Source organism: Anastrepha obliqua, chromosome 2, assembly GCF_027943255.1.
Source record: "Anastrepha obliqua isolate idAnaObli1 chromosome 2, idAnaObli1_1.0, whole genome shotgun sequence".
Classification (NCBI taxonomy): domain Eukaryota; kingdom Metazoa; phylum Arthropoda; class Insecta; order Diptera; family Tephritidae; genus Anastrepha; species Anastrepha obliqua.
This window is the reverse complement of record NC_072893.1, coordinates 28,507,567-28,526,972: the sequence shown is the minus strand read 5'-3', so window position 1 is coordinate 28,526,972 and position 19,406 is coordinate 28,507,567. Positions and strand designations below refer to the sequence as shown.

Below are 19,406 nucleotides of genomic sequence, written 5' to 3'. Positions count from 1 at the left end.
CTGTTGCGTTCGCGGAATGATGATTATTATTTCTAAAGGCGAATCACTTACAATTTTTTAATAAATTTATTTTAAAATTTTGTTTCTTTATAATTACAGCATAATGGAAACTCCTGATAAAGAAAAAAATAAAAACAAAATCTCAAAAAAAGCTTAAAAAGGATAGTGCAGCTTATTTGCGCCAATGATAAAAGGCGAATGCTAGAAGAAGAAAGTTTTTGGATAAGATGACTGAAGAGCAGAAAGAAATTAAACGGGCTAAGGACAGAGAATATTATAGAAAAAAAGGCGAGGCTGGTCATGGTAAAGGCCCAATGGATGGTGTAGGAGGATACCTAAAAACAACAGCTGACAGACATGCCTTGTTGATGTTAGAACAGCCTCAGAATTCCCCGATTTGTTCAAAAATGCTGCTATCGAAGTAAAAGTAATCCCAGAAGACAACGTGATTGAGGAGAAAAACCGCGTTCCAAAGTCTCTGGATGCTATTCCAGGTATAATGGACATAACAAATGTGTACTGGCAAAAAGGATTAGACGTTTTAATACAATTATATCGATACGAACATTTTCATAAAGAGCTAAAACTGTCGAGGCTTTCTAGCCTATGTAATATGAGTGCAGTTGAACCTGAGGAAGTTTTTATGCCTGCAATTGAGTCTCGTGTTGACGAAGAGCCCATGATCACAGATAACGATTTGAGATTTAAAAATAGAGTAAGCATTTATAAATCTGAATACTGGTCATCTTCCACGGACAATGAAGATTTAGAGACAATATCTCGTCGTCAGCAGATTAAAGTTAAACAGATTGATGTTGAAGCAATACATACAAATTGATGTTGAAGCAATACAAGCAAATATACATCCAAACCTCGTATCCCCTGGGACATTCTTGCTTGTTAAAGTTCCTACTGAGAAGCCAAATATTTGCTTCAGGTATGTTGCTACCTGCCAGACATGTGTCGATGACGATGATGAAGAAATCTTAGTACCCTTTTTGAGATCTGTGCGTAACAATATTAGAAAATTTAAGCTGGAATCTAAGGATATATAATATCATATAATGATTTTGAGCAAATAATCAGTATTATTCCAACACCGATGCTAAAAAAAGAAAACAATCAAGAATATTATTATTTTGATAATGATATTGATGTTGATATTGAAAAGTGATAAGTTTTGTAAAAAATTAAACGGTTGTTTATAATTTAAATATTTTCTTATTTCTCCCTAATTATATCAATATCATCATTTCGAGAACATTTTTGTCATTCCGGGAACGGTTGATCATTTTCGGGAACATTACAATATTTCAATAAAATACTCATAAATGGAGATATTTAATATTATATATATAGATACATACCCATGTTTTTAAACAAAGCTCAAATTATGCGCTTTGCTTGGTTTTTGCGGATTTTATGAAACTTAGGAAAACGTTCCCGAATTGATGGTTTTCTGCAAGATATTTACTACTAAGCAATATTACTAAAAAAATAAAGAATTCTGTACGCTGCCCTGTGAAGGTTTAAAAATATACAAATTAAGCAACAGTATAAACTAATAGTCATCATTATAGCTTGCAATTTTTTTTGTCATAAAACCGATTTTGAAATTCGCAACCTTGGTGATTTTGAGCCATATAGCCGATAGGTGTACTAAACTACTAATATTCGGCTCTAGCGTGAAGTCCGTATTGTTGTGCGAAAGCGAAGCAAGGCTGGTCTCTAACACCATCGCACAGAGGCTACAATCCTTCATTAACAAATGCCTCCGCATAATCTGCTGAATATTCTGGCCAAACACCATCAGTATCGACGTACTGTGGAGATTAACGAATGAGGAGCCCGTCCTTAGGCAAATCAAACACAGAAGGTGGGGATAGATAGTTCACACGTTAAGAAAACCACCAGACAGCATCACAAGAATGGCACTGGACTGGAACCCGCAAAGGAGCAGAGGTCGCGGTCGGTCAAAAGCCACTTGGAGAAGGTCAATGTTCCGCGAACTAGCAGATGCCGATATCTCATAGGACGGTGCAAAAACAATAGCACAGAACCGATGGAAGAGTCTTGTCGATGTCCTATGCTCCCGAGAGGAATGCACAAGGAAAAAAAAATGTTACCGACAGACCAAAAGCCAATTATGACTGCCGGGAATCTCCAGCATTAAATTTGACCTTTGTTTGTGGTTGTAAATGGGCCATAACATTTTGCTAATTTTGCATGTCGTTTGGTCTTTCCATCTACAATCTGCGAATCGGAGGTTGGTTGGTTGGTTAAAGTGGTGATTCTTCCAGAATCCAACTAGCGCTTCCGCACCATTTTGTTGCCACATCCTCGTTACCAACTTGTTTAACAGTTATTTACAGCAAATCTATATCCAGTCTGTGCGGTTTAAGAACCTTATTAGGTTGTTGACGTCTAAGCCAGATAGTTTTTCGAGACTCTCGAATAGCGGTTGGCCCAGGGTTCACATTCTCTGCTTCCAAGGGCAGGGCATTCACAGATGAAATGGAAGATTGTTTTCTTTTTCTCCGGATGTTTACAGCTGTGGCAGTATGTGCTGTATGGGATACCTATTTTGGCTGGTTGTTCTCCTATAGACCAAAAGTAAGTTATGACTGCCGTTGTGCCGACTGTTGTGAGGAAATTGCATTCTTGGTTGCACCCAGTGCACTATGGGCTGGCATCAAGGAAAAGCGGCCATAAATCGAAATCAAAACATTTTTTCGTGAAACTTGGTATATAAATGTTTTTGGGGTCGCTGATGTCGAATCTGAAATCAGATTTTAGAAATTCAATATGGCGGATCCAATATGGCGACCGAAAATTTAAAAAATCCATATTTTTATACAAATATTTGCATACATGGGTTTTCGAGGTCGCTGATTTCGAATCTGGACTCAGGATTTAAAAATTCAATATGGCGGATCCAATATGGCGACCGAAATTTTAAAAAATCAATTTTTTTATACAAATATTTGCATACAGGGGTTTTCGAGGTCGCTGATTTCGAATCTGGACTCAGAATTTAAAAATTCAATATGGCGGATCCAATATGGCGGCCGAAATTAAAAAAAATCAATTTTTTATACAAATATTTGCATAAAGGGGTTTTCGAGGTCGCTGATTTCGAATCTGGACTCAGAATTTGAAAAATCTTTATACCAAGCGCCTAAGTTGAAAATTCCAGCACTTTCATAAGCCTGTTATTAGCCTGCAAAGTTTGGTGAACATTTGCAGTTTCCAGAGCCTACCACGAGGAGGTTACAGGTTTAGAAGACTCCACTTTTATTTTTTTTTTATTTTTTTTAATTTTTTTTTTATTTTTTTTTATTTTTTCTTTATTTTTTAAATTTTTTTTTACGGTTTTTTGGTTTTTTTTTATTAAAACGATTTTTTTTAAGATTTTTTTATTTTATATTTTTCTTAATTTGAAAATTAAAGATATTTTAGGAAAATAAAATTGATTTCAACTGAAAATATTTTTTTTTGCTTTTTTAAGATTTTTTTTTTTTAATTTTTTTATATTTTTATATTTTTTTTATGATTTACTTTTTTTTTATCTCTTTTGAGGAGTGGCCGTTACTCTTCACTTTGCGGAACCTCTGGTAATGCGAGTAATGCAATTACTGCAGATGGAAGAGGCAATTTTTTTCGTTTTTGTAGTCGTGAACTCAAGCTATGAGACGCTATTAGTGGATCTGAGGAATCCATAGAACGCAAGAACATATCTTGCATTGTAGCTTCTCGACTACATTTCCGACTGTGCCGCTCACGGTAACACTTATAATTTTTATTGCGGGCTTCAGAAGCTTCTTCTGCAAACATTCCTACAGGTAAAATACTATTTTCTATAATCGCAGAGCCGTAAATTAATATTTTATGAACCGTCGCAGGCATAAAATACCAATTGTAGTTCGCAACATAAATTCTTGCAGTCTGATGGCACAGTATATTGAATTTATTAGGATCTATCGGCAGATGGCAGGATAAAGCCATTAATATTATTGAAAAGTTGGTTACTAATTCTGTATTCAACTCTAAACAATTTGCAAAGACTTCTGAATTTTGAAAAGCCCGACGAGCTGAATTGCCATCATTACTGTTTCCGCAACCTCTATCCTTGGGCATGTCCACTTTCAATCCCAATTTCTTCCACAAAATATCTTGTATTTCTGCTTTTCTGCGCGAATATTCTTTTATATCAACTTCGTTTGAGACTCTCCACTTTCTTATATTTTTCCTGTATGAAATATTTAAACAGCATTCCAAAATTTTAATCCAAGCGTGCAATGGACTTATGCCATGCTGCAGGGAGCCAGTAATTGGTAAGAAAACATCTGTCGCAATATTGGAAAGATCATTGAATTGTTTTGGTGTCGCGTGGCAAATTGGACATGACTGTGATGATGTTGTGTCAGTAAGTGCATTTAAAACTTTACCATCTATTAGAGTCATATGCAAAGAAAAATGTAAACGTATACGAAAATGTTGTACCTCAATTTCCAAGCACTCGAGCTTATTAATTTGTTCGTCCATTATTTGCTTTTGTGATTTAATAATTTCAGTAGTTTCTTTTATCCATTTAAGTAGTGAAATTGGGCGACAAAATTTTTCAGATTGAGAAATAGCGTTGTTCCACAAAATGGTCCCATTTGACGTTACTAATCTTAAAGGAATGCATGTACAAGCAAGTAAATTTGTATCAACTTTTTCTACACTTGATTCAGAATAAGGTTGTTTGAATGATGGAAATCCACTGGTTCCATCAAACCCCCAAGAAAAAATAAAAACAGCTTCAATGTCGCAAAAATTAGACTTCTGTGCATATAAAAGTACTACTTCTTGCTGCAACTCGGCAATTCTTCTGGCAGTATGATTTAAAAGCGCTTGAAGATCGCACTTAGCTTCATTCTCATTTATTTGAATGAATTCTTTTAGAGGTCTACATTGCTCTTTAGCTTCCTTTAATCGATCGTAAGGAGGCCAAACATCAGCTCCGCTTAATTTTGTTGCTAACCTTATATTTGTATAAACTGATTTTGAAAGCCCATTATCGATCAAAAAAGCCAGAGCTTCTTCAGGAGATTTCACAATAAGTGAAAGCGTGGCTTTACTGGATTGCTTTATTTTCACGCAATACTCTGGGTTTTCTATGATTTTCTTCAAAACCGAACTTAATTCGCACTCCTGAGACTTTATTGCAGCTTGTCGTGCCGCCAATAATATTTTTAGAGGATCGTTTTCACATTGCTGGCTTATTTTTGCAATTGCCCGCCGCTTCGATCGATCTGACATTTTTTCAAATTCAACACATGGGCGACCACGTTTCAAGGAAGAAGAATCGGAACTAGACTTTATTCTTAATTCTGGAATGAGAAACTGTGAATTAATCCATTCGACATTTTTCTCTGTAAATGATTTATTATTTTTTTTGGTTTTTTTGTATTTAACCTTTCTTTTAGAAATAAGAGACGCAACCATCTTAACTAAACGCTTAAGATCCTCAGAATGTACCTTATTTTCTTCAATTAGTAATTTATTTAAAATATATTTTACACCGCTTCCTTTTTCAGCATCATTGGCATCTAAAATTTCCTTCTTCGTGAATGTCGCCATTATAATGAAACAGCTTTGATTAAATTGCATTTAACAATGAGCCGACCAACTAAGTTTCGAATTTTCTGAAATTTATTTTTGATTTAATGCCTACTATGTTGTTAGAAGCAAAATTCTAGACATTTAAAAAAACCTTCCCCCAATCAGATTTTTTTAATTTATCATGGCTACTTTGTTACTTTTGTAATGTAAACAAAAAAAACATTTCTATTGGCTGTGTAACGATTTTTTAAAAATATTTTTAATATATCAAAAATGACTCAAATCTGTCAATTCAGTAAAACGTTATGGGCATTTGAACATAGACACAGTACAAAAGCTGTTCAGAGCGCACATACGTTTTTACCGTTATCTCTGAAAATACTAAAAAGCGCACATTTGCGCATTAATAGGTAATAATAGATACTTCAAAGAATATTTTCATATTGAAATTTTGTTAATATCATGGAGTGCCAAAAGTTGCCAGCATTCGACGGCTAAAACTTTTTGGTAAAAAACAACATTTTAAGAATAAAATTAATTTTTTTTCGTCAAGTTCCTTTATTTCAAAGCTTTTTCAGTATAATCTGTGTTGGAATATTCTAACTGAATACAAAAACGTAAAATTTACCAAAAATATTTTGAGCGATATTCGAATTTCGCACTGTTTTTAACAATATGACCAAGTGCAAAAAAAGCCGAAGTATGAATGGTTATCGCCCTTTAATGGCAAAACTACTAAACGAAATTCTCTGAAATTTTGCTCATAGCTGCGCTAAAGTGTATAGATATCAAAAATATACTCCATTGGTCCCAGTTCCAAAACCGACTTTTGGCCACCTTTCTTGATGCCAGCCCATAGTGCAGTGGTGGGAGTACCGATTCTGCAAGAATGTTATTCATGGCAGATTCCCCAGCCAGTGCGTCTACTCTTTCATTTCCTTCAATGATCCGATGTCCTGGGACCTAGACTTAGTTAACTTTAAGGTCGACGCTCAAGTTGGCAAGGCTATTTCTGCTTTATTCCACCAGTTTGGAGGTTGTCGTAACTGAAGTCAGTGCCTGGATCTCAGCTTGGCTATCCGAAAGAACAACGATAATGCCGTTAAAAGAGAAATGTGCGATTAGTAGCCTACAGGGTTCCTCTATTGCCAATACTCCCGTCTGGATAGCTGTGCTTGCCGGACGTACTATAAAGACGTGCAGTTTTTTTCAATTCCAAGTCTATAAAAATATATACATAGCTGCTCCAACATCGCAATCCATTTGAGAGCCATCTGTATAGACTCTTAGACTCGAATTATAGTGTCGAAGTTGTTTAGTAAGAATACCTTACTGTTGTACATTCCTTCTGAGATGAAAAGAGAGTTGCAAAATTCCTATTCAATGTTACCGTCGGGATGATATAATCAGTCCACCCCGACGTGAGCTGAGTTTGCCACAATAATAGACTGGCACCACCATAAGTTTCATGGTTGCCTTTTTCTTGATATGCAGATCTGTCGGAATAACGTAATACAGTGCACTAAGAGCTTCCCTAGGACACGATCTAATTGCACCGACCGTTATTACACAGTCTGATCTTTCTATTCTGTCAAGGAATTTGATTGTGAGAGGTTACACTCTAGAGCTTTCCACCAAACTACCGATACATACTATACAATTGGTCGTATAACCGTCGTATACAGCCTTAAAGTATAATTAGGTTGAATACTCCATCTTCATCAAAGCATACGTTTACAGGCATATAAAGCAATTACTGCTTTCCTTACTCCTTCTTTAACGTTTAATTTCGAAGCTTGGAGTCCAAAATTACTCCTAAGTACTTTGCACTGGGTGAAAGTGAAAGAGTTTGTCCATAACTGACCATTACAAACTGCTACTCTTTGTTGATAAATTTTGCTATTCTAGGAACCAAAAGCAAAAATAAGATACAATGTTTTTATGTTTTTTTTGCTTTACTTCTACTATCTGTTCAATGCGCTTCGAATTCATTTCATGGTGAAATTACACAGGTGAAATACTCGTAATAAGATCAGTACGCATGATTTGACACTGCCCTTATATAGGGTATCCGGGAGTCAGGCATTTTTAATTTAAAGTTTCTGCCTATCTGCTGTGCCTATTGGGGGGAGCGATGACCACATTAACTTCGTTATTCTTGCGGGGTGTCTATTCAAGATGTAGCAGTGGACGGGTGAACAACGTGCGTTCCCAATCTCAACGTATTTCGAGGCCAATTGCTGGTGCGACGTTTGCGTGATACGCCAAGTGAAATTTGATTCGTATATGGGTGCGAAGATTCCGCGCAACAAGTTCCGTGGCAAACAACCCACAGCCCAACCGGAGTTTGCACGATACCCCAGGACTTCTAAGAACTATTGTGCATGAAATATTAAGGGAGAATCTTATGCTTTACTACTTTAAAATTGAAATCATGTAATTTCAGTAAAACTTTCTGCGAGACAATTTTCGAGCGATTTCGTATGGTAAAGACTATATTTTGGTTATTGGTTACCTAACCGATAGAACCCACTATTAAACTACTTCATCATTCACAGTCCCAAAGTAATGGTTTGGTGTGCAATGTGAAGGAGTGGAATAATTGGAGCATATTTTTTTAAATTGTCAAGGGCAAGAAATTTCTGTGGACGGAGTCTTGTTTTAGCTCAGGCTGTACGATTGTTTTTGTTAATAATCAGAGGACATCCTTCCTTCCTTCAAAACACGCACATCGTTTCGGCAAGATGCCGCTACTCCGCATATGGCACGAGAGACCATGGCGATACTGCGTGATTTCTGCCCTATTAAATTTATCAACTGTTTCGCTGACATTTCCTAGCCACCCAAGTCGTCCGATTTTACATCAATGGGCTTGTTTCTATGGGGTTACCTCAAAAGTAAAGCCTGTGAACCAAACTCAGCGACTATCTGAACACTAATCTGAATTCGGAAGCAAGATTCCAGGAGTTTATCCAACGTAGCGGTTAGCATTTAAAGAAAATAAGTAAAGAAAATATAAAATCCGTACGAATGAGTCAACTACAGCGCCAGCTCGCTAGTCGAGAGTTTCTTATTTAGGACGGCTGAAAAATTTGTTGGGGAAATATTTTTCATCAATGCGCTTATTTCGTGCTTTGCCACGTTTGCCAGTTGAGTGATAGCCGCTTAACAGCGGCCGCCTATGTATGCGGATTAATTATGCTGTTATAACAACAACAACAAGAATACAAGTACGGAAGAGTTATCAGTATCTTAAATCAATTTCACTACATTTTACACTTGAAGTACATTTGAACTTTTTTATTTACTGGCAAAAATAGCCACGTTTGAACAGTTTACCAAAGGCTTTCCCAAAACTGACTAATTAAAAGCATTTTCAATCACAACCAGGGCTTAAAAAACAAAATTTTCACTATTTTCTCATTATCCTTTCTGAAAACTGCAATCTGTAACTGCTTCAAGAAAAATCTGACGAATTAAACAACAGTGGGACAACAGTTAATAGAAAGGGTTGTATGAGAGCACAAATATGCCTGCACCACCTATAGTAGGAGTTGTCGCCTCCTCGAGCACAGCGTTGATAAATTTTTGGCCAATTCGTTAAAACATTTTGCCATTGTTTAACAAACCAATTAGCAATCAGAAGTGAACTAACACTGCAAATGAACAAGCGCCAGGCGACAGACAACAGGCAGCAAGCCGGCAAGCACCAGGCCAAAGTCGACAGAAAGACTGCCAGTCAGACAGGCAGTTAGACAGAAAGCTCACTGATACCAAAATGCCAACTAGCAGTGCACACAGAAGTCGGCAGAGCCCAATGTCAGGCGGCAAAGCCAGTCGAGTTTGTAAAGTCAAAATTCACAATTCAAGAGACAACATGTTAACAACCCAAAAAATTACAACAACAATTGCTCGAACGCTCCCACTGAACCAGTAGCAGCAGCAATAACACCAGTTTGCAAGCAGCAACAGCTATGACACCAACAAAATGCAAAAATCAACTGGTAAGGGAAAAGCTGCACACACCCACACACACACACACATAGCTGAGGCTGTAACTGCAGCGCTGAAGGGTACATATTGGAGAGTTCATTAGGAGCTCCGCAGTGGCAGTCCATTTGGTTGGGTTAAGCTGCTTCAGTTGCCTTAATGTAAGCGTAAATATACTCGTGCACACACACACACACGTAGATGTGTAGGTATGAATGCACGGGAGAGTATGTGCATTGTGGGCGACACTTATTAACTAGTCAGAACGTTGAATACAACAACAGAATTATTCGTTCAATCATCAGCAGTTCTCAGCATTCTTCATCCTTCAACAACAGTTTGAACAGTTCAACAGCAATGTTCATGGAGCGGAGCAGCACCTTCCTCTATCCTCAATCTGCATTCGTACTTGTTATTGCTGTTGTTGCACTGTTGTTGGTGGTCGTATTTTTGGCACAAAAATTTTTAATTTAAAGGATCAACAGAATAAACGAATCGAATGAATCGGCAAACATTTCGCATGGTTGACAAATGAGCAACCCAACCAAAGGGGTAAGAGATTTTTGCGAAGAGGTACTCAATTATGGTAAAGGGAATTGTGAGAAGAGTGGTATGTTCGCGGAGCATGTCGGGAGGAATGCAAATTTAAAATGAAATAATTTAAAAGTGAGGCACTTCATTGTCGTATATAGGTACATGCTCCCATTTCACGAGTAATATTTTGATATTTACTGTCCTTGGCAAAAGTGTGCTTGAAGGTGCTTTAGAGCGGATAGTTGCTACTTTTTTAACAACATAAAACTTTTACTCTAAACTCTTAATAAATTTTCCTCAAGTGTACGTCCTTGGCTGCTTGTAAATCCGAGTCGAGCGGCTAACGCTGGCTGTGCTTGCAAATACACAGTTGCTGCTGATTGTGATCCACACTGAGGACAACAAAAACCTAATAATGAACACAATATTTTCTAATAAGTAGCAGTCGCCCGTCAGCAGATATTTTTGCCAGTGAAACGTGTCTATTAAAAGATCTCTATGACTCGCCTACTATGACTAGAGCGCTCCATTTGTGAGATAAAGCAGAAGTTCTTGATTATTGGTGGTTGTGGAGGAGATGTTGTCCGAGTGACATAGCCCAGACCCAATTAGCACAAAAGCTGTCATTTGGCTATATCACTTGTAGAACCACTGCTTTTTATCGTAGTCGAACCATCTTGATTTGACTATGAATGTACCTACTTCGCCTATTTCCTTTTCTGCAATTATTTTCAAGTTAACCATCGAGAAATCCTCCAGCATTCTATGTCGTAGAGCATCCAGACTTGAGCGTTCACACAGACAGTGAAAGACTGTTTCCCTAGATTCTTCTTGATTGCAATTTCTACACCTTCAAAGGCTTCTAGATCTCTCATGGTCTCCCAAAGCCCAATGGTCGGTTACTGTTGACGTAATTCTGAATATGTCGGCGCGTGGCTTAACAACTCGTCATTTCCGGATCGGTTGAAATTGGACCGAGTTTGCTTAGCTGTTTTGCAGGTTTCCGTATTGGTCCATCTGTGAACGGCCTGTTCATGGAATAGCGAGAAGATATCTCCCTTTTGCGCATGCCTATTTCTACTGCTTCAGATTTTATCTTCTTCAAAGTAGTCCTCTCAGATATAATACACTTGTGCCAGCGTTTTTTCCAATTCTCGCAGCAATGGTGATATGCACTTTTTGGTATGCCCTTGAGTTCTCTCAGCGATTCGGTTTTTATATCCTCAATCGTCGCAACACGCCGTCCTTTCATGGGTGTCTCTAATCTTGGGAACAGGAAAAAATCGTTAAATCTGTTGAATACGGTGATAACCGTGTTTTCGTTGACCAAGTAATATCTCACAAGCAATGAAGAGTGAGCAGGTGCATTACCATGATGCAAACCCCTTGATTTTTTCCACAATTCCTGGCATTTTTTCGTATTGCTGCACGCAAACGGCGCATCACATCAAGGTAATATTCCTTATTTACTCTACGACCTTGTGGTAAGAACTCCTGATGCACTACGTTCCATGGCGTGAAGAAAACTGTGAGCAAAACCTTGACATTTGGTCAAACTTGGCGTGCTTTGCTTCGTCTTGGCTCTCCTGAACACTTCCATTGGGACGATTGGTTTGGATGTCATTACCATATATCCATGATTCGTCACTAGTTATGACCCTTTTAAGCCAATCTGTATCATCGTTGACGTCATTCAACAATTCCTGAGCGATGCTCATGCGACGTTGTTTTTGGTCAAAATTGAGCAATTTCGGAACGAACTTCGCTGCCACATGCTTCTTGCCCAAAATTTCCGAAAAGATTGCATGGAATGAGCCAACCAATATGCCGACATTCTCAGCAACTTTTCTAACTGTGGCTCGACGATTCTTGATAACAATTTTCGTCGATAGCAAAAAATCGCCGAACACGCAAAACACTTGTCTTATTTATGCCTCTCACAAACAAACTAAACTGCTATATTGCTAAAACCGTGAACATATCTTCGAGACGAGTGTACATACCAACATAAAAAATAATAATAATCGGAAGTCGAATGTGCGGAGCCGCGAAATTTGAAAATTCGTCCTTAAGCATTAAGTTCCTCTTTGCATTGGCTGACAATTAGTACCCTTCTCCTATTTGTGGTGTGCGTCTTGATGTTATTCCACAAATGGAGGGACCTACAGTTTCAAGCCGACTCCGAACGGCAAATATTTTTTTATTATTTTATAGCTTTTTCACGGCAGAAATACACTAGGAGGTTTGCCATTGCCTGCCGAGGGGCGACCGCTATTATAAAAATTTTTTTTTTTCTTAGTTTTGGTGTTTCACCGAGATTCGAACCTACGTTATCTCTGTGAATTGCGAATGGTAGACACGCACCAACCCATTCGGCTACGGCGGCCACCATATTTTGTTTACCAACCAAAAAATAAACACATTTTATCGAGTTAATTTTCATGGCATACTGCTAAATCTAATGTTATTTTATTAGGATTTGATATGAAATAGCTGATAAACTAGACTTTTAAAATTTTTGACTTATACCACTTTCAAAATCAAGGGCTCATATTGACAATAGAAAACGCACCTTGAATTTTTTATTTTTATTTTTATTTTTCGGTATAATTAATTGATAACATAAAGCAGTCCATTAAAATTTTACAACATAACTGTAACGCATTGGCCACTAAGTTTCGAGGCTTGGTTCTTCGTAATCTCTGTGTGTTTGGCTTCGGTAAGTGTGAAGCTTCCGGGTTTCTAGTACTGAAGATCACCTTGAATTATGTTAGTTTTAAATTGATTCAGTAAAGTTATACTAATTATAAAATCAGAAAAATTAAAAGGGAACTCGGGTACATTTATCGAGAGCCACAAATAATCCTTCTAAGAGCCGCATGTGGCTCACGTTATAGTTTTCACTTATAGCAAATAGTTATATCATATAATAAATGGCTAAAATATGACCTTCTCGCTGCCGGGATTAAGTACAAGGAGTTTGTGAATTCTAAGAACGTATATTTATTACACAAACAAAGAAAAAGAGAGAGTGAGATATTTATGAGGCAATAACTATTAAAATAAATATGTGGTATGTGCATATGCAAATATATATAAGTACAGTAGCGAGCACAACTGAGTACATGTATTTAATTTTTACGATTTTTTTGAGAAAAGTTTTTTTTTAATATTTTTTTTAATACGAATATTTAAAATTATTTTCAAAACTTATACAAAAGGCAGAAAAATTTAACAAATTTTTATATAATTTTTTGACTTTTAAATGTGAAATTTTAGATAAATTTGGAAGTTTAAGCAGCTAAAAACTCGTGTTGAATAAGAAAAAAAAAATATTTTGATGACCCTTCAACAGAGCGATTTTTTTCATATATATATGTGAACCATCATATATGTGAACCACACCTAAACGTCAAATACACCGTTGGACTTCTTTCTTTGCAGTTATTTGAAAGAAAAGGTGTACGTCGCCAGCGTCGTAAGCCAGCAACAATTCAAGAGCTAAAGGAGGAGATGATTCGGCAGATTAATGGCATAGAACCTCAATTATGCCTCAGCGTCATCGAAAATTTGGACCATGGGATGGAGGTGTGCCACGGCGGCCATTTGGCCAATATTTTGCTCCATACGTAATTGAGCCAATATTATCATAATGAAGAGAAATGACAATAATTTCTTAAAAAAATTGTATTTTATTCAAAGTCAATACCGGCCCTTGAAACTTAACCACCCTTTATAAGTAAAATAAAAATAAAAAATAATAGATTGGTGCTTACACTTCTGTTAGGTGTTTGGCCTAGCTCCTCCTCCTATTTATGTAGTGCGGCTTGATGTTGTTCCGCAAATGGAGGGACCTACAGTTTTAAAGAAACTCCGAACGGCAGATATTTTTTATGAGTAGCTTTTGCATGGCAGAAATACACTCGGAGGTTTGCTATTGCCTGCCGGTGGGGTGATCGCTATAAGAAAAAATGCACCAATCGATTCAGCTAATTGATTTTCGTATCACAATAAAAACTGGAGTTTATTCGTTTAATTTTTTTTTTGTTTTAAAAACGGTCTTACGCATTTTTTTCACAAGCTATTCATTTTTACATGAAATAAAGTGCAAAAATCCATCAGAAAAAATTATTAAATTATTATTGCATTTTGACAGGCTATAAAACTGCAGAAACTTATTTTTTTTTTTTAATTTAGAATAGAATTAAAAAAATTAATTAAGAATTAAAAATTTTAACTAAAAAATTGTTGCATTTTTTCAATTTTGTACCATTTTTTATTTTTGATTTTTGTTTTCTATTAAAAATTTCAATGAAATTAAAAAAAGTAACACAATTTTAGCTCGAAAAACATAGTAAAGGTTAGAAAAATCATCATTTCTAAATTTTTTATAATAATAATACTATTTTTCTAAATATTAGTATAATTTTCTATTTTTGATTTATTTGGTTTTTATTCAAAAAATTTACAAAGTTAAAAAAAAAATTTAAGAAAAAATTTTATCTCAAAAGCATGGTGAATATTAACACAAAAAAAATCACCATGCACTCAGTTATGCTCTCTACTGTGCGTACTATTTATCATACATATAAATACTTATCATTTCTCGCAACCCTTCTCCTTGAAACACAATTTCTCTGAAACTTTCTACGCTGCAGTACAAACAAATTTTCGACTGACTTCTTGCATCAATTCACACCTCGGCATGCGCACCTAGCGTAATGTTACAATTTTCCATAATTTCTTTTTGTTTTCGCTTGGCCCATTATGTAGATTGCTCTAATTTTGAGCTGCATAGAAAATCATAAATTTTACGTAGCTGCGCAATCCAATAAAATTTCCAATATTTTCGCATCCTTTTCTCGACGAAGAGTTTCAGCTGAATTTTAACACTTCGACAGTCAACCAAAATAACATAAAATAAAACAAATAATTGTCTACAAAATTTTGAGGTTTGCTTATGTATTTGTTTGCTTAACTTCACTCCCACCAACGAAGGATTTAGCGAGTGACTTGACGCCGTGGCTGCCGTGCGGGCCCTGCCCAGGCCGCAGCATACAAATATCAACTCACATGACAATTAAGTCGTAAAGGTAGGTGGCTAACGTTAACTGCTTGCCTTTGCATTTGCTTTTCCTTGCTATGCCTTGCCTTTCTTGGCCGTGTCGTCTATCTACCACAGCTCACACGCACTGCCTGTCATCATGGCCTTTGCCAATATTTGTGCATTTCGTTTTATTTTAGGTTGTTTAGTGTGTGGGCTGTGTGTTAGTGCCTGCTCGCCGTGTCTCGACCTTGAATTAATTGCCACCGAAATGCAATTATTTCCGTTGTTTAGCTACGCGCTTGCCGACATGCTGAAGTATGCGCTGCACTCTAGTAGAGCTCGATTTTGCTTGGTCGAAGTGCTAGCTGCGATGTCTTTACTGAGTGCTGAGCGCTAAGGATGCTTTCACTGCTGCTCTGCCGCTGCGTGCAGTCTGCAGTTTGTGACCGATATGCCACGCAGTCATTGTTGTCGATTCGGCGAGATTTTTTCTACGTCGGAGTAGTTGAGTTTTTTGCTGAGCTAAATTTGCTGTGACATAGTGTGACAAAATTGATTAAAATGTGAGAAAATAAAAAAAGGCTATATATAAATTATTGTATGAGATAAAGAGAGCCACGAGGTCGGTAAAATTTTGCAGTAAAATAGGTTTTTAACGACTTAACTATTCCTATTTATTGTCTATAATTTTTTTGAGGATTAAAGCATATATAGTATTTGTTATGGAGGTTCACAATTTTGTATGAAGAAGTCAATGGAATAGCAATATTTTCTAATTATTTTCTAATATTTTTATGAGTTATAATTTTTAAATTATAATTAATTATAATAAATAAATAAAAAGAGTTATATTTGAAAATGCATTCTGTAAAACAACTACCAATAATTGGTCAATCTCAAAGAATATCACGTTTATGCAAATTTAATCTACCGCCTGCAAAGTGGGCTCCTTTCGAAATATTATAATACGAGTTATTCCAACGAATATTCCAGGAATGAAAGTATTTTTCGAATGCATTTTCCAGAATATATTTTAAGTTCTCGCTGCAGATCCTATTTATATTTCCTGCAGACTGAAAATTGTGGAAAAAAAACTTAGCCGAAGCCATGTCAAAATTCAGCGGTTGCTCGTTCTCGTAGTTCTTGGTTAGAAAGTCATCCACAATGATAGTCTTGTGAGATAGTGCGTTATCGTGGTGCTCAATCTATTGATTTTTTTTCACATATCTACAGGCTCAAGCACTCGAAGCCAATTAAAAAGGTTATAAATGTAGTTAGAAAAATTACTTTTATTCAATTCAAAGTAAAAAATGTGTGAAAATAATACAAAATTAAGAATCAATTTACTTTTGGTCGATATGACCACCTTTTGCCTTGACTATGGCCTTGAGACAGTCCAGAAACGAATCGCAATCTGCCCGAATGTGACTTGCAGGTATTTTGAAGTTCGGAACGTTATTTTTTAGCCATTCTTAGTTCACTCGAGCTTTGTAAGACGGTGCCGAGTCCTGTTCCCATGGTTTGCCACCGAAATGTTTGTCTGCCCATGACTTCAAAGCAACCTCCATAATATTTTCTCGATAATATTTCGCATTTACCTTTACGCAAGGCTCGATGAAATCATTTGGAGAGCGCTCATCTGCGATTACAGCGGCCCAAACCATTACCTGTGGTCGGTCAAATAAACCCTATCATTTTAGGAGTTTTCGAATTGTTCAATTTGAAAAATTGTCTCGTCAGAAAACACAGTATGCGCCAGATGCTAGGGTAAGATATTTTCTTTAGTTTAGTTCTTTCGCCATTTGATTGGCACTTCGTCGGGGATTTCGCTCAAGTCGCTTCTTCAATTTTTGAACCATTTCACGTGATGTTGCAGTCTTTTGATGACCCCCTCCATGACGTTTCGCGATACTACCACGACAACAAGTCATCTTGTATGAAAACTCGTTTGGTATCAAACGGCTCGGAGAGTTCCTTTGACATTCTAATGGGCTACTGGTATTGAGCAACGTCATCTTGTATAGCTGCATGTCTGTCGAATGGGCTCGTAATTGTCGAAAAGGGAGTGTGGCGATTCTCCTTTCCTGGGGTTTTTCCAAGAATTGGCGCATTGTGAATTTCTGGTCGATTGTGGATTTTTCAGGTCTAGAGTCACAGTGATTGGACCTTCAGTTGGTTGACAATCAGCCTTTCACACAATGCCCCGCTAGAACTTTGTAGGCGATATTTAGAAAACTAATCTTGGTGTAATTGGCACAGATTGCAGGATCGCCCTTCTTATGGAATGGGCATAGCGCACTTAATTTCCTATCGGCAGGCATGCTTTCATCCGACCATACAAAAGCTTATGCATGCACCTTACCAGCTCCACGACGCCATGTTTTAATAGCTCAGCCGGCATTCCGTCAGCGCCCGCGGCTTTGTTGTTATTTAGCCGCATTATCGCTATTCTCACCTCGTCATGATCGGGTGGCGAAACGACGGTCCCGTCGTCAACGATTGGGGCATCGGGATCTTCACATTCCCTGTGACATGCGCAGCTGTCACTATTTAACAAGTTCGCGAAGTGTTCCCTCCATAATTTAAGGATGTCAGTCACCAGATCGCCGTCTTTGTTCTTACAAGAAAACGCCCCGGTCTTAAAACCTTTTGTAAGGCGCCGAACTTTATGGTAGAATTTTCGGGCGTTGCTCCTATTGGCCAGCATCTCAATCTCCTCGCACTTAGGTATTTCACGGAAATTTGTAGAATTTTTCTAATTTTTCATATTTTTTTAAATTGCATTTATATATTAATTCGGAAAACAATAAGAAAGAAAAATGTTCAAAACTGAACAAAAGGGTAATGAGTTTTTTTTGTCGGGAGGTGCATTGATCAATAAGTAAAATTTTAGTTTTAATTTTCAGAACGAATCATTTGAAAAGCAGACAGCTTCCTTATGCGAAAAAAATTACATAAAAAAATTACGGCCTATCATATCCTTCGAAATCATCCACCTGTTGACAGACGAGAACCCATTTCAAATTCTAGTTAACGCTAAACTCAGCTCACAACACCGTGAAAATTCGACCCGCATTGGAGATGTTGGTATTAATTGTCGGCAAGTCATTGATGCTTCACCTTTGGGTCGTGTAATCAGGCGATTTGGTTGTTGTGCGCTGGTGCACTTGAAGCTGCCTTCCGAAACAGCAAGACAATTGCGCAATGCTTAGCACATGAATTATTTAATCCTGCTAAGCGATCCTCTAACTCCTTGGCTACCAAGAAAAATGATGGTTGGAATGCGCTGCCAAGTCCAACCGATAAGCCCCTCAATTCCACGCCCATTTTTGCGTACATTTTATTAACTTAGGATTGCAAAGAAATTAAAAAAAAACACAAATGGTTAAATGCAGATCTTGGCATCGTTCACAGTGCAGGCGCAGTTAGTTCCCTACAAACTCACTTATGCCACTACTCATTTTGTAAACTGCACACTGTGCCGTTTAATTTAGCACAATATGCATGCCACGCTGACCAGCGTCTTCGCTTTTACATGCAGCCGTATAATTTCGAATTCTCTCCTATCCCAGTCAATGAGGCCGTACAGCGGCTAACAATTGTTTTCTAGATATTCAGTAGCTACAAGAAATTTACAATCAATGCAATTCCATGAATGCGACCCAGGAAGGGAATGTGAAATGTTTTGGTGAAATGGTGAACTCCTAGTGCGACGAAGTGTGCCCAGGATATGAGGGAAAGCAGAGGAGATACTCGTACATATTAGCTAAAAATAAATAGTTTTATAAATAAGTTGCTATGAAATGTAAATGTAATAAATCTTTCAAGAAGTCTGTTGTGCCTGCCAATTTCCAAAGAAAAATCCAGTTTAACCTTTTAAAAAGCTGCACGCACCAACATCAACTAAGGAGAATGTGTCGCCAATCACTCTTTATAGCTGAGTTTACCAGAAAATCAACATGGATCTGCGAATTGTTGACGAACAGCGATCACCTGTGTGTATGCATGTAAATTTACTTTTTTGTTGACCAAAATCGTTCGTTGGGCTAAACTGTTTCTCCTGTGGAGATAATTAAGTAGACAGGAAAATTAAAAAATTGAATTATTTTAACCTAATTATGCATATATATTGGGTTGGGGAATAAGTTCACAGCGTTTTTATATTTTCTTTTATTTTACAGCGATTTGGTTGCTTTTTGGCAAAGGCTAGGTATTCATTCAATAGAAC

General features: G+C 37.1%; 1 pseudogene; it reads left to right on the top strand.

Moving 5' to 3' along the window:
* Window positions 1-613: 613 nt before the first annotated feature.
* LOC129238069 (40S ribosomal protein S5-like) lies at window positions 614-18,484 on the top strand (annotated as a pseudogene).
* The last annotated feature ends 922 nt before the right edge of the window (window positions 18,485-19,406 follow it).